We start from the raw sequence: 12,647 nt of genomic DNA, 5'->3' as shown, positions 1-12,647 counted from the left end.
AATGTTGAGGCCATTGGGCTGTATGCTCCCAAGGCAAAATATCAGGTATTGTTCCTCTAGTTTACATTTGGCCTCACTCTGACAGTGGAGGAGGCCAAGGATGGACATGTTGCCAGGGAATTGGGAGGGGGCATTAAAATGGATAGCAACAGGAGGGTCAGGTTGGTTGATGCGTGCAGAGCACGGTTTGCGGAGCATCCGGTCCACGAGTCTGCATTGGTCTTCCTGATATTGAGGAGACCGCTTCGGGAGCAACGGATGCAATAGATCAAGTTCAATGAAGTGCAGGTAAATCTCTGCTGGATTGTTTGGGGCCTTGGACGGAGGTGAGAGGGGACGTGTAGGGGCAGGTATTGCAACTCATGCGATTGCAGGGAAAGGTACCGGATGTGGAGGAGATATTGGTGAGGAGTGTAGAGCTGAGGATGGAGTTGCGAAATGAACAGTCCCTGCAGAAAGCAGACAAGGTGGGAAAGGAAATATCTTTTTGGTGGTGGGGTCTGATTCTAGGTGGCAGAAATGTCAGAGGATGACGTATTGGATTCGGAGGTTGGTAGGTGGTATATCCGGGCTAAGAGGACTGTATCCTTATTGTTGTTGGGGGGCGCGGTTATGAGAGCAGAAGTGTGGGAAATAGAGGAGATACGGTTGAGGGCATCCTTAATTACAGAGGAGGTGAAATTCCAGTCCCTAAAGTAGGAGGGTATCTGGGATGTCCTGGAGTAGAACAAGTCATCCTGGGAGCAGATGCAGCAGAGGCAGAGGAGTTGGGAGTATGGAGTAGCATATATGCAGGAGGGTGGGTGAGAGGAGGTGTAATCAAGGTAGTTGTGGGAGTCAGTGGGTTTGAAATGGATGTCGGTGGTGAGTCAGTTTCCAGAGAGATCCAGGAAGGGGAGGGAGGTGTCAGAAATAGTCCAGGTGAATTTGAGGGCGGTGTTGAAGGTGTTGGTGAAGTTGATGAATTGCTTGAGGTCGCCGCAGGAGCATGATGCCACACTGATGCAGTCATCAATATAGCGGAGAAAGAGGCGAGGCATGGTGCTGGTGTAGTTTCCAGAGATGGAGATGTTGATCAAACGCTTGGTCCTACCTGAGTCCGTGGCTTCACATTTTTTCAGTCCAGAGATTGGATTCCAGTTTGTCCTGCAAGTAAAGTGCAAGCGGTATGGAGATTTTGGATAGGTCAATCTGAATGCTGTTGAGATATCAGACTGGGGAGGGAGTGTGAGGGCAGTTTTTCCTGCAGTGGGACAGTGAGGGATGGAGTACGATGGAGATAGATGGAAGACCAGTTAGTGGTGCTGCATGAGCTGGAGAGGTGGTGAAGTGTCCCCAGTGAGTGCATGGGAAGTGCAGAGGACAATAGGAGTAGTTTGGTGAGAACTGTCAAGTAGGCAAGATGCATGAAACACTGAGGATTGAAGTCCATCAGTGTCAGTGAGATGTGTGTGCTATGGCAGAGTTAGACTGAGCGTGACGTAGTAGAGAAAGATGGTGGCACTTACACTTGTGAATCCGAAAGATACTTGATCTTCTTTCTACACTGCTGGGTGCTCTTTTTTACCTGGATACAGCAGTCATCTATGTTTTAACCAGCTGAGTCTGATGCTGTGGTCTCCTCTGGTTGGCAGTGAAACGGACTGTCCTGTCCCACACCCCATCCACTAATATCCTGTAGGTCTCTGCCTGTAAAACAGGGGGTAGCATATCTTCATTCTGATCTGCGAATTTGGTGATTACAGTCAATCACCACAGTATGATGTTTGGTTCTTGTCTTGTAGTGTTTTAAGGGTTGTGCAGCTGAGCTTTAAATATGGCTCCAGAGGCATATATTCCACAAATTCACATAATTGGTGACACTTACATTACTCCGCCTATGATTCTTTACAAAAGACACCCAAGAACCTGTTCGCATAATTAATGAAGTGAAGAGTGATCTTGCACTCACCAGTACAATCACACAAATGCCAAATTCCAAATGATCACAAGGGTGCTGATTAGTCAGCAAGTCAACTCTGACTGAAGCATTGTCATGAAAAAAGCAGTGAGGAACCATAGTCTCCTGAGACTCCCGGGTAATTTAGAAAGCATTAAGACTTGAACATTTTCCTTGAGGAGCCTATTCAGGAGACCCAGAATTGAAAATTCAGTCCAATATATCTTCTGAGAAAAGCATAAAGAAAATTGGTTGGAAGATTACCATTTTCTTTGAACATTATGTTGTTTGATCTACATTCACTTTGATGATTTACTTTTATTGCTGCTTAGGCCTGCCTTTTTTTGCATTCCAAGACTAAATTACATAATTTACTTGCTAGTTGCTGTTTCTAATGATCTTCTACCAAGCACCATGCCAGTCTGTCCTTTAGGATGTGTGCCCATAAGTGTCAAAACTGGACAATGATTGTTATATTCCCTTCATTTCAACGTACCAGTTGTTGCCAGTCATCAAACATGAGGTCAAATGCTAAGTCTCTCCATCACTTACACACAAGCAGAAAGATCAGTGGGATTGTTAATTCTTAAATCTGCACTAAGAGATTTGATTTTCCCATAATAATGACTTCATGTCATTTCCTCATGAAGTGCCCCTGGTAAAATTTAACCTTAAATTGAAAACTTAAGTTCTATGGTACATCTAAGGCAATGCCATTCAGCAGCTGTAATTTTGGAGTTAGGTGGAAAACAATCAAAAATAAAATATCCCATGGAATTTCCAATGTTCTTTCTCCAGACTGTTTCAATTTTGGCAAATCATTGAAAAAGAAATATGTTCAACAAGAGTATTAAATAAAAAAAAAATCGAACTCGTTATCAAGGCAATGTAATAATCAAAGGGAAATTGAACCTTCATGTTGATGGAACAAATAAAATTGGCAAAAGCAGTCTTGAATGCAAGTTTGTAAAATACTTCTATGACAGTTTTCTGGAACATTAACACATTGTGGATCCAACTATGGTCAATACTATTTAGTTCAAGTATTGTGTAATAAGGCAAGGTTAATTAATAATCTCACTATTAAATGGCCTCAAGGAATAATAAGAAATGCAATTGAATCAGATTATATTTAAAATTAAAATAAATGAGTATGAAAATTAGATAAATAGGCAGGTATGGCAGCAAATAACAGTGGGAGAAATTTAAAGACATACTCTCAACAAATATGTGTTCCACTGACATACAAAAACTGGTGAGAACGGGTAGTATTACATTAAAAGACCATAAAATATAGAAGCAGAATTAGGCCATTTGGCCTATCAAGTCTGCTCCACTGTTGGATCTTGACTGATATGTTTCTCAACTCCATTGTCCTGACTTCTCCCCATAACCTGTGACTCCCTCAGTAGTCAAGAATCTAATTATGTCTGTCTCAAATGCATACAATGACTTGGCTTCCACAGCCTTCTGTGGAAATAGGATCCACAGATTTACTGACTGAAGAAATTCCTCTTCAACTCAGTTCTAAAGGGTCGTGCCTTCATCTGAGGCTGTGCCATTATGTCCTAGTCTCTCCTATTAGTGGAAACACCTTTTCCATGTCCACCGTATCCAGGCCTCTCAGCATTCTGTAGGTTTCAATGAGATCCCCCTCTCTTCCTTCTCCATTTAGTACAGACCCAGAGTCCTCAAGTGCACCTCATTGACCATCCCTTCATCCTCAGGATCATTCTTGTAAACATCCTCTAGACTTCCGCCATTGCTAGCATGTCGTTCCTTAGGTACGAGGCCTAAAACTGCTCACAATATTCCAAATGCATTCTGACCAAATATTTATACAGCCTCAGCAGTCCATATCTGCTCTTGTACTCTTACCGTCTTGAAATGAAAGCTAACATTGCATTTGCCTTCCTAGCTGCCAACTGAACCTGCAAGTTAAAAGAATCCTGAACTCTAAATCTTAGTTACTTTGTGCTTCAGATTTCCAAAACCTTTAGAAAATAAAGGCATAGAGGTCTATGCCTCTATTCTTCCTACCAAAGTGCATAACCTCACACTGTATTTCATTTACCACTTCTTTGCCATTACGAAGGAGTGGGACAGGCTCCGCACAACCTCACCTATGTAACTGGTTTGCACCTGCTGCATCTCCCAGGTTACTGATCTTGGTTGGTCATCAATTCACTGCAGCAGTATATGAAGCTTGGTTCATGCACTGTCAAAGCACTTCTAGAAAACAAATCAAAACCAAAGTGCAGATCAGCCTTCATGCTGGTCGGGTACAGCATTAACATTGCTGCCCTATGTTAAGAAATCTGAGCTTGAGAACGTTGATGCAAGCTACCCATTCTTTTAGTTTAGAAAATCTAAACTGGATTTTAAAGTCAAGTGTGAGCTTTGCCATCCAATCTGAACTGGCATTCAAGTTAGATTCATTTTCTAAGGGAATCATAATGTACTAGGAATCTGCATGCAATAGTCATTTGCACCTAGGTTCCAACAATGACACGTATAGGTGAGGTCAAAGAAATATTTTCTAATGACCTAAGCGAGATAATTAAAAGAGCATCCTACAGTGAAAAGCTAACTTTTATTTCAGTTCCTAAGTGGGCACAGACTCTAATTCATGGAGACGAGGATTAGAAAACCACAGAAACCACAGCCACAGTATTGGCAGAGCAAACTTCAATGGCCAGTTCCCTATGCTAGGTGCAGCAAGTTTGACGTGACCATCACACTCTGCCAGCAAGCAAGCCAACAGAAAAAAAAGTTGCACATCAGATCCAAACATTATTATAGTCAGATTGCAAATTTTAAGACAAGTCTCTGTCCCTATTCTCTGTGTTTAGCTGTGTGTAAGCAAATTGTTATTTTAACTTTTACCCTTCCTACAGCAACACTGTGGTAATGTTAAACCACGGCATTTTTAGACTGGTGAGAAGGAGTCTTGCAACACCAGCACTTTTGCCAACATACAAGAAGGTTTAGCATCAGAACAGATAAAGAGATTATTTAATTAATACCGAGGTATATTAGCTTATCAATGGATTTTAAGATGAAGTCCAAAAGTCTAAAGTTGGAGTTGACAGATTGGAATTCATTTTGGTGATGGATGGGTGCAATAAAGCAGCACTTGCAAAGGAATAATATGCTTACAAACACTCCATCAGTGCCATTCAACTCTGACCTCTTACAGCATTGGTTCAAACATAGACAAAGGAGCTGAACTCCAGAGGTGAGGTGGCGTTGACTGTTCTTGTCATCAAGGCAGCTTTCAATCATGTATGACATAGAGGAACTTCAGCAAAACTGGAATCAATAGGAATTGAGATGCTGGGGGCGGGGTGGGGTGGCGCGGTGTGGGGGAAGGCTGTGAGCTCTCCATTGATCACAGTCAAAAGAAGTTGCTAATGGTTGTTTTGCTATCATCTCACCCCAAGGACCTCATGGTAGTGTCCTTGGCCTAATCATGTTTGGCTGCTTCATCAATGACCTTCCATCTTAAGTAAGACCTGAAGTGAGGATGTTTGCTGATGGAGACCTTTGCCTGGCAAAAGCAAGCTCAGCATTTGCTAGGCTTTGTCTAGACTTCGGAAAGAGTGTGGAATTTGTTTCAGAACAAAGATCAAAGTCTGTCAGTAGTGGATCTTATATCACCTCTTTATGGATTTGAAACCTGGATAACCTACTGGTGTGACATAAAGTAACTAGAAGCATTTTACCTTTGTTGTCTAAGATTTTTGCAACATTAGTTTCCAGGACAAAACCCTAACATCAAAGATTTTGTAAAATGTCGCTTACATAACACAGACAGCATGTTTATCGGGCCTGAGTTTTGTGTGAGTTGGTGATGTAGTTTACATGGCAGATACATAGTACATAGTAGCCAGTTGAGCACAGGAACCCGCACCTCAGAATGTGCCAAACCTACTTATATAAGCAATCTGAATGCCCATCTCAGAACTTTGCAAGCTGGATTCTAATACATGGAAACAATAATCTTTGACAGATCCAAAAGGAAGAGTTTCTGTGATCATATGATTTTGACTTATGAGGAAATCAAAGGACAACTGAGAGTGGCAAAAACCCAATGCTTTCATCCACCTCTCCAAGACTGACATCATATGCACTTCTTCCAATCAGTTGCACAATTTGAAATGGTGCCTGAGATTGAACATGACACAAACTTAACGAGATTGTAAGCCAGTTTTTTGTTGCTGAACACTCACCTGCTGAAGCGATGTGGAATCATAAACATAAGATTAAAAGAAGAGTTCACAATGCTGAGAAAAAATGTTAGAAAGTCTGAGGATTATTATTTTTATCTAAGATTATAAAGGGATCTTGAGCAGTTGGGCCAGTGGGCTGAGGAGTGCCAGATGGAGTTTAATTTGGATAAATGCGAGGTATTGCATTTTGGTAAAACAAACAAGGACTTGTACATTTAATTGTAGGGCCCTAGGTAGTGTTGTAGAATAGATACCTAGAGATTCAGGTAGATAATTCTTTGAAATTTGTGTCACAGGTTTGTGTCACAGGTGGACATCATGTTGACATTGTACAGGACATTGGTGAGGCTGCTTTTGGAGTACTGTGTGCTGTTCTGGTCACCCTGCTATAGAAAGAATATTACTAAATTGGAGAGGATTCAGAAATGATTTACCAGGATGTTGCTGGGTCCGGAGGGTTTGAGCTATAAGGAGAAGCTGGATAGGCTGGAACTTTTCTCACTGGAGCATAGGAGGTTGAGGGGTGACCTTATAGAGGTTTGTAAATTCATGAGGGGCGTAGGTAAGGTGAATGGTGAAGGTCATTTCCCTAGGGTGGGGAAGTTCAAAACTAGGGAATATAGGCAATAGGCCATATTTTTAAGGTGAGAGGAGAAAGATTTAAAAGGGCAGTTCCTATGTGGAATGAACTGCCAGAGGAAGTGGTAGATGTAAGAACAATTACAACATTTAAAAGACATTTGGATATGTACATGAGTAGGAAAAGTTAAGGGATATGGACCAAAGGCAGGAAGTGGGACTAGTTTAGTTTGGGAAGCTTAGTCAGCATGAACAAGTTGGACCAAAGGGTCTATTTCTGTGCAGTATGATTCTACTCTATAACTCTATGAGGATTAGAAGGCTTTCAGAGATCAATAAAGCATGACCAAAAGGTTGATAAAAATAGAATGAGAGTAACCTAGCCAGGAATATAACATCATTGATCTAAGAGAATCAAGGAATATCAAGATTGAGTGGGAAGTTACAGTTGAAGCAGAAGATCAGCCATGATTGTATTGAATGATGGAGCAACGTCTTGGAGTGGTTTGGGATAATCCTGCTCTTATTTTATATGTTCTGGTAAAATAGACTGGGATGATCACCAGATTCCATGGTGTTGTCAGATCTGGAATAAGTATTGGAAATCAGCCATCCTTGATCCAGAGCTGTCAGAAATCAAGATGTTAGGTTAAGAATTTCTGTGAATAAATCTTCTGATTATTACAGGCCATCAATAAACCACTAAAAATTTCTTAATGTCATTTTGACTATACAAATGTGCATTGTGATGCCTGTCATCTGCTGTTGTCCAGTCTCTCTATGGCATACTGATTTCGATCTTTTTTATTTTTCTCTAGGTCCTTCTAAGCAGTTACAGCTCACAGTAGAAGAGACAAGAATTCTTGTGAGAAGGCACCATCATGTTCTCCCTCCCTCACAGTGCCAGCATAAAGAATGACAACTTATCTGGATTTTGTGCAGTGAGATACCCAGGATTAAAGCATAGCAGCAAGTTTAATGATAGAAAAGCTCAGGATACAGCTCTCTAGAAAGCAAGGCACTATCTCAACTTTGCTGAGGAGAACTGAGAGAGAGGACATGAATTGCCCAGGAATAAAATTAAAACTATTGGTCATAACAACATTGACAACTTACATTTATTTAATACATTTAATGTAGTAAAATGTCCCAAGGTACATCATAGGTGTGTTAGGAAAGAAAATTTGATACTGAGCACAAGACGATTTTAGAGTCATTGGCTAAAACTTTAGCTAAAGAGATTGATTTAACGGAGTGTCTTAAAGGAAAAAGATAGAAAGAAAGGTGGAGAGATTTAGGAAGGAAGTCCTAGTGTTTAGAACCTGGCACCAAGTATGAATGTTAAAATCAGGAATGGGTAAGAGCCTAGAACTGGCAGAATACTTATATTTCAGAGGTTTGTAGGGCTACAGGAGTTAGAGCATTAGAGAGTGCTTGATGTCACGGGGAGGGATTTGAAGTTAAAGGTAAGAATTTTAAATTGAATTGTAATCAATCAGGGATCAGTGAACACAAGAATAATAGGTGAACAGGAGTTGGCACAACCTAGGATACCGGCAACAGAGTTTTGTAACTGCTAACATTCATGAAGGATGTAGGATGGGAATTCGTAAAACATGAATTGAATCAGTGACATCAAGAGATAACAAAGACATGGATGAAGATTTCAGTAACTGATAAGATGGGCCAATGTTAAGGAAGTGTATATAATTTACCAGTCTCTGATAGCTAATATGGTTGGTATGTTGGTTTAGCATCAAATACAACACTAAGGTTATAAAAAGCATCAGAAATCTGATGGAATCAATAGCTAGAAACAGGAATTTGTAGTAAAAACTGAAGACTAAAACATCACGCCTACCAAAATTTAGAGGTTTTTACTTATGTATTACTGGTTGCTCGACTTATCATTTAATGACAGTGCAGAAATTGGAAGTGAGATAAAATAGGTATCATCAGGGCATATGGAGCCTGGCATGTTTATAGATGATGTCAAGGGGTGTCATGTAGATGATAACTAGGAGCTGTCTGAGAATAGGTCCTTGAGGGATTCCAGAGGTTATTGTGTGGGAGTGGGAAGAGAAGTTAAGACTGGTAATTCTTTGGATACGACTGGATAGTCAGGAGTGCAACCACAGGACAGTCTCACCCAGCTGGAGGAGAGGTGTTGGAGGATGCTGGTATAATCTGTTGTATTATGGCCTAGATTTCAGAGCCAAAAAGCCTGTAATTTAAGACTGTTATGTGACATCATGACCTGTGATGTTCTGCCGTAAAGGTATCTGCTTTGCCTTCAGTAACTCTCTCGGTGTAATGGAGTCACTGTAGTCAGTTAATTATGAGTGTGTAATATAGAATAATGTTGAAAGCATAGAACACAGATAATGTGTGTAAGTCTGTGATATTGTAACCTTTTAAATACTTAGTATAATAAATAAACTTCAAGATATCTGAATCAGTAAGAACCCACTATACGTGGCATTTTTTATGTGTGTTAAAATTGGAAAATCAGTTCATGGTTATCATATCGAAGGTTGCAGACAGGTCAAGAAGGATGAGGAGTGATAGCCACATACAATATCATTTGTGTCTTTGAGAAGAGCCTTTCCGTTGCTGTGGCAGGGGCATAAGTTTATTTTTGGAGGAGTTAAACAACAAAGTTCTAAGAAATATCGGCAAAGATTTAGAAGAACCAGTAATTTGCAAGGACAGAAGATCAAAGTTTGGAATTTTGAGGAGGAATTGGAAAGTTGGACAAAGAGTTTCAGCATTCTGACTCAATGTGTGTAGGAATCTATTTCTGTCTTATGTGATGTTAACTCCAGGCATAAACATCCTGCAGTCATGGCCAACTCCAGAGAAGCTGCAACCAGGTCCTCACAAAGAAGTCAGTTGTTATTTAAAGAAAAATTGCATTTATACATTGCCTTTTACAAACTCAGCAAACCCTTAACTGCTTTCTAGATAATGAGGTACTTTCAATTGTAGTTACTGTTGTAATGTATGAAACATGGCAGCAATTTGCATACAGCAGGATCCCCTAAAAAGCACTATAATCAATGATCATTCAATTTGTTTTATGCTTTCCTTGAAGGACAAATAATGTCTTGGGGAACATGTTGATTTCCTCTGCCCTTCTTCGAATAACGTGGTGGAATCTTACACATCCACCTCAGAGGACATCTGAAAATGGCACCTCTGGCAATGTGGCACCTAGTATTGCACTAAAATGTTCAAGTCCTTGAAGTGGTCACTGATCTTCAATCCTTGCTGCTTCAGCTGTGACAGCACAATGACATGGGCCTCAAACTCTATAACCTGCTAATTCAGATGCAACAGAGTTATCAATTTAATTACATTTGACACCTATGTCATATACTATATTGTATACTGATTACTACAATGTCAGATTACAGATGTAAAATATTTGAACTATAAGTGAAGTCTCCAGAAGTACGATCTTCACAGGTAAGTAATTTGTCTCTTAAGCCATCTGACAACGGTTTGAGAAATGCGAGGTTAAGGTCTTATTGTGTTCCCCTGTTTGCCCTCCTTCTTCACTCACAGAAAATTTGTACCTTTTCTCATTGCTTTTCCCATTTTCCTAATTGCCTCCTACAGACAGTCAAATAACATGTGACATCAATGATTTTTGTAGAAGTAAATGTTTCCTCTTTGTGACTTGCAAGCTGTTAGCTGATAGGGAGGTGTGTGGGAAATCATATCTCACAAATTTGATTGGGGTTTTTGAAGGGATGACTAAGAAGACCGATGAAGGCAGAGCAGTCAATGTTGTCTACATAGACTTTAGCAAGGCCTTCAACAAGGGTCCGCATGGTAGACTGGTTAGTATGGTTCATACGGGATCCGGGGAGAGCTAGCCAACTGGATACAAAATTGGCTTGACGGTAGGTAGGGTGGTTAATGGGGCGTTTGGCATACTTACTTTGGCATTGGTCAGAGCATTGAGTACAGGAGTTGGGAAGTCATGTTATAACTGTACAGACATTGGTAAGGCCACATTTGGAGTACTGCATACATTTCTGGTTGTCCTGCTCTCGGAACAATGTTACTAAACTGGAAAGGGTGCAAAAAAGATTTACGAGGATGTTACTGATACTGGAAGGTTTGCTTTATAAGGAGAGACTGGATAGGCTGGGATCTTTCTCCATGGTGTGTGGGAGGCTGAGAGCGGACCTTATAGAGGTTTATAAAATCATGAAGGGCATAGATAACGTGAATAGTCAAGGTCTTTTCTCCAGGGTAGGGCCATAAATTTAAGGCGAGCGGGGAAAGATTTAAAAGAGAACTGGCAGGCAATATTTTCACACAGAGGATAGTGTGTATATGAAATGAGCTTCCAGAGGAAGTGGTAGAGGTGGGTACAATTACAACATTTAAAAGATATTTGGAGAGGTACATGGGTAGGAAAGGTTTAAAGGAAATTAAATTGCTGCCTATAAATTACGTGCCTGTGTGCTTCTCTTCACTCCACCTGACGAAGGAGCAGTGCTCCGAAAGCTTGTGATTTCAAATAACCCTGTTGGACTATAACTTGGTGTCATGTGAAGCACCTTAGAGGCACAGAGTAAAAAAATTCCAATGAACTTTTTTTCATTCTGTGGAAAAGTTGAACAAGATTAAATTGAGATCTGGTCATATTCTGGACATATTTTGGTCAATTGTTTGAACGCAAAGTAATAAATCTGCACTTCCAGCAGATGGCAGCAAGTGACCATTAAAATACAGAAAGCCAGCTTCTACACATCATTTCATCCAGGTCCTAATATTGTTCAATATATCATAGAATGAACTTTGCTGATTTAAAAGTAAGTATTAAAGGCCCCTCAGTTCAGATTGCCAAATTCTCGGGTTTTATTTCAAATCGTTCTTAGGACTATCCCCTACTTTTTTTTCAATAGCAAGAAACAATCCTGTGATTCTGTGAGATCTTTGCTTTCCTCTGATTTTACTATCTTACACAGCTTTCCCTCGCTCCATCATTGTTTGATTGCCTTTAGCTGTCAAGCCTTTGTCATAATAAAAACTGATAAAACTGCGGATGCTGTAAATCAGGAACAAAAACAAAGTTGCTGGAAAAGCTCAGCAGGTCTGGCAGCATCTGTGAAGGAGAAAACAGAGTTAACGTTTCGGGTCCGATGACCCTTCCTCAGAAGCCTTTGTCATATGTTGTGATACAAACTACTGCTCGCTTGTGGTTGGGGTACAGTACTGCCACCAATTCTCCTTTCAACTTTTTAAATAAACCAAATGACAAAAATTAAAGAAAAATTAGGATTGACATTCCCTACACAGTCCTTGTAACAAAAGTCAAAATCACAAATGAAATTTCCAAATTTAAATTGAGTTATCATTTTGCAGGGGTTGCAATGCACCCAGCCTCCACAATGCCCACTGGACATTGAAGACCTGAAGCACACTTGCTGACACCATGCGTTCCCAGTCCAAGGACAACCTAGCACTGACATAACTGCAACAGGGAGGCAGGCAGTCTGGTGCAATGACAGCATGCTGCCCAAACCTGTTTATGACGATGTAGCCAGGCCCAGCAACAGACCTATGAGAAAGGCCACCAATCTGTCCAACCCTCTACACAATGGGTGAATCCTCGCTTTCATGCTGAGACTAAAAGCCTTTCTAATTAGTAGTGGTAGAGCATATGCCACTATTGAGTCTTAACAACAAGGGAGGCATTTTTCTTACATAACAAGATATTTTTACTTGCATGATAGTAATAGGCACAAGATATATTGACTAATTACGCATATTTACAAAGACTATCAGGAACCAGAGATGACAAGTTTATCTCCATTGGAACCGTATGCTAGAACTGATTCTTCTGTAACCAAAGGCTATATAACAACATTCAATTTGGT

At 40.5% G+C, this 12,647-nt stretch overlaps 1 long non-coding RNA gene across 2 annotated transcripts in view; it reads left to right on the top strand.

Moving 5' to 3' along the window:
• The window catches only part of LOC125484091, a 75,734-nt gene extending 66,585 nt beyond the window's left edge, over positions 1-9,149 (top strand). For both annotated transcript variants that reach the window (XR_007262941.1, XR_007262940.1), the window contains exon 5: positions 7,569-9,149. This is a non-coding gene — a long non-coding RNA (uncharacterized LOC125484091). The remainder of the gene's footprint in view (positions 1-7,568) is intronic.
• Positions 9,150-12,647: the final 3,498 nt, after the last annotated feature.

The sequence above is a fragment of the Rhincodon typus genome, chromosome 9, assembly GCF_021869965.1.
Source record: "Rhincodon typus isolate 14 chromosome 9, sRhiTyp1.1, whole genome shotgun sequence".
Classification (NCBI taxonomy): Eukaryota; Metazoa; Chordata; class Chondrichthyes; order Orectolobiformes; family Rhincodontidae; genus Rhincodon; species Rhincodon typus.
The sequence above is the reverse complement of the archived record's forward strand: the minus strand, read 5'-3'. Positions and strand labels throughout refer to the sequence as shown.